We start from the raw sequence: 3,899 nt of genomic DNA, 5'->3' as shown, positions 1-3,899 counted from the left end.
TCCTTAAAGGTTCTGTCTGCATGATGCCAAGACATCTGGATGAAAATGAAGCACTCGGCACATCTTTTGTGTGTTTATGTGACACCATGCGTCTTGAGAGCGACGACATCTTTTGGTTTCTTTCAGGACTTTTGATGTTTTAGAAATGTTGCCTTGGGCTCATTGATGAGGTTCCACTTACGAAACTTTAAAAATCACTACAAGTGTTAAGCATTTTAATATGGATTTAAATCTAAGCCTGGAAATATGGGGAGATAAAAATAAACAATTCATACTTAGATTGGAGATACTTGGAACTTATTAGATAATACTCCAAAATTATAAGATAGAGTGCTTTAACATCACAGAGAAATTTAATGAACATAAAAGCAATTCATATACTGCTAAATAGAAGAGAGGAAGAGAAATAAATAACAGCTAAGTAGATGCTGACATAATACTTGCTAACGTTGTATAACATATTAGAGTAAGAATCACAATTATTCAGGCTGAGTTTGTTCTATAAAGGCACCCTAGGACATATGCTTTGAACACAGATAGACTTTATTTGAATACTAAATGTAAGAATATTCTTAGCTTCTGTAAAGAAATACGCTTCCTCTTGTTTATCCTGAGCCATGTGATTCTCTCAGTATAGCTTTCGTTTTCTAACTTTTGATAGAATCCTGAACCTAAGAAATGTTTCACTCTTCTCTTTGTCCCATCACAAGAAAAATTCCAGTGTAATAAAATGGAGAAGCAGGTCCAATGATCAGTGGCAGCTGTCTCTTTGTCCCCATAGCAGCTCATAGTCCTGTTGGTTGTGCTTCCAGGAATGTCAGTACAGGCCTACCAAGAGAAGCTGGAAATGCAGTTTTTCCTACAAAATCTCCCTTTTGAAAAGGTTAACAAGCAAGTACAACATGTTAAAGCTCTGTGTGGGCCAAGAATAGACACAAAAACTAAATACATCTGTGGGCTTGAGTCTAAGTTGGAACCTGTTTTTGAGTTCGTAAAACTTGAGCCTCAAGTCCGTTCTCTCGCTTGACTTCATAATGACCCAGTGACATAGTCAGTCTTATCATCTTCTCTTTCTAATATTGTAGTGATCTCAGAGAGAATGAAAGGCTTACTCGAATTTCATAAATCCAAGTCTTCTCCAATCTAAGCCTCCCAACCCAAATTTTGTTCTAGAATTTGAATATAGATGCATCTGGTCACAAAGCCTACACAATACCTCAATTCTAGCATCCACATTGGAAGCATTTTGCCATCAGGTAGTATTAGGAATCCAATTACTATGCAATGATTACATCCATACTCTAAAAATCATATTGAATGGGGAATGATAAGAGGAAAAGGGAATATAGGCAATGTTGCCTAGGTTTTTCTGTAATTTAAATAAAAGAGAAACAGATTTCATTAATTAAAATATAATAAGGAATCTCACTAGAACCTATTCTTCATTAGTAATTGTTACAGGTTGAATTGTGTCCCCCACAAAAGATGTTTTCAAGTCCTAGCCCCTAGTATGTGGCCTTATTGGAGATAGTGTGGTTGCAGATGCAATTAGTTAAGATGAGGTCATACTGGATTATGGCAGGACTTTCATCCAATATGTCTGCTGTGTGGTACATGAATTATTCCAATAATTGCATAAATGCCTTTAGTTAGGCATTGATTTCACCTTGAGAGAGTGACCTCAGAGTGTGAGTGGCCAGCCTTGTTGATAACTGCTTCCTGGAAGCTCACTCACCACTCCCAAGGTTACACTTGGAGTATAGGCCTTGGTCCCTATCCAAGGATGTCCTGTTTGGTGTTTGGCAGTCACTTGAGTTCAGTTTATAGCCTTGTAATGACAGGAACCAGTGACCTCATGAACTAGCTTGTTCTTCTTTAGTAACCCTACTTATTAGGAAGTTATTTGGTTGAGTAAGAATGTACCTCCTTATTAGTCATTATGATATCTTGCCCTCTGAAGCCACAAAGGCTGAGTTCATTGTCTCTTACATATGACAACTCATATATTAGTTGAAAATAGTTATGCGTTTTCATTCATTTTCTCTTCTCTGGGACAAAGTCTTTCTGTATCTTTCCTCATTTCTTGTGCATCAGGGTTTCTGGTTTCTTACGATCCCTTTCAATGTGTAGGATCTGGAAATCAATCCTATTGCCAAATTTGATCAGTGACTCAGAATGGACCATCAAATCTTTCTTGTTTTGAATACTATGGGAGAGTTTAAACAGTGTGTTAAGCACTAGGCTAGAGTTTTTGGCCATGAAAAAAAGAATGTACAAAGCTCACCTATTACTTCCAAAATGTGATGGACTTGCCTAGAGCCTCTGAAGGAATTGAATGTAAATCAAAATCTATCAGTGTATAGACTTTCAGTTCAGTCATTCTCAAAACACGGTTTGCAGACTTCTGTGGAATCTCCAAGATCCTCTCAGAGGATCCATAAGATCAGAACTATTTTCGTAATAATACTAAGACATTATTTGCCCTTTTTTGCTGTGTTTGTCATGGCACTAATGGTGCAAAAACAATAATGGTGTCAAACTGCTGGCACATTGAACTACGACATGGCACCAAACTGTATTAGTTGTCATAGTATTCCTCGCTACCATGCACTTTTAATGAAGGAAATACTAATTTTACTTAGGAACGTACTTGGCCAGGCCTGGTGGCTCATGCCTGTAATCCCAGCACTTTGGGAGGCCGAAGTGGGTGAATAACCTGAGATCAAAAGTTCGAGACCAGCCTGGCCAACATGGTGAAACCCTGTGTCTACTAAATGCAAAAAATAAATTAGCCAGGCATGGTGTCACATGCCTGTAATCCCAGCTACTTAGGAAGCTGAGCAGGAGAATCACGTGAACCCAGGAGGCAGAGATTGCACCATTACACTCCAGCCTGGGCAACCAGAGTGAAAGTCCATCTCAAAAAATAAAATTTACTTAATAAAGCAATAAGAATTATTAATTTTATTAAATCAACCACTTGAGCACACGTATCTTTACTATTCTGTGGGACAAAGGGGAAAATACACATAAAGTTCTGTTGCCAACCAAAAATGCACTTGTTTGATTCTCAAGGAGAAGTACTTGTATGATTATTCAGGTTGCAAGGTAAACATGCCACTTCTTAAAATGGAACACTATTTTTACTTGAAACAAATGACTCACATACAAATTATGGTTATTTAGACTTGGATATTTCACAGATAGTTTCTCAAAAATGAGCAAAGTGAGTCAAGCAGATCACTTAGAGCACAACAATGGACAATATTTGTTGCAAATAGTAATATTTGAGGTTTCAAGTAAAAATTAGCATTTTAGGAAACTAATATCTGCCACCATGCATTTGATACTTTCCATACGTGAAACTTTTCTGATGAGATCAGCAGTGATGTTGACTAATAAGATTTTTCAATGTTATGTAATGAAATGTGTCAACATTTAGAATGTTTTTGTAATGTAGCAAACAAATATCTTCCAAATGGCAAATGAGGAAACAAAATCACGAATGGATAAAACAGCCATTCAAGGTACAAAATGTACTGAAGGGTTTGTTGTAAAGAGATTTAGAAAGTTTATTGATATGGTTTCAGATTTTACAAGTTGCTTTACAAAAGTACCACTTGTTCAGCTTTGGTATAAAATTAAAAAAGAATATTCCCAATTATCTGAAAAGGCTATTCATATGAGTGTGAGGCTCAATTTTTAAAAAACACACCTTAGCGAAAACAGTGTGTTGTACATAACAGAATGCGTGCAGAAGCTGATATCGGAATTCAACTATGTTTCTATTAAGTCAGAAACTAAAGAAATTCGCTAATATGAAAAACAATGCCTATCTTCTCAGTACATTTTTTGTTTTGTAAAATACAGTTATTCTTTATGAAATATGTTGCCTATGT

The sequence above is a fragment of the Gorilla gorilla genome, chromosome 7, assembly GCF_029281585.2.
Source record: "Gorilla gorilla gorilla isolate KB3781 chromosome 7, NHGRI_mGorGor1-v2.1_pri, whole genome shotgun sequence".
Classification (NCBI taxonomy): domain Eukaryota; kingdom Metazoa; phylum Chordata; class Mammalia; order Primates; family Hominidae; genus Gorilla; species Gorilla gorilla.
The sequence above is the reverse complement of the archived record's forward strand: the minus strand, read 5'-3'. Positions refer to the sequence as shown.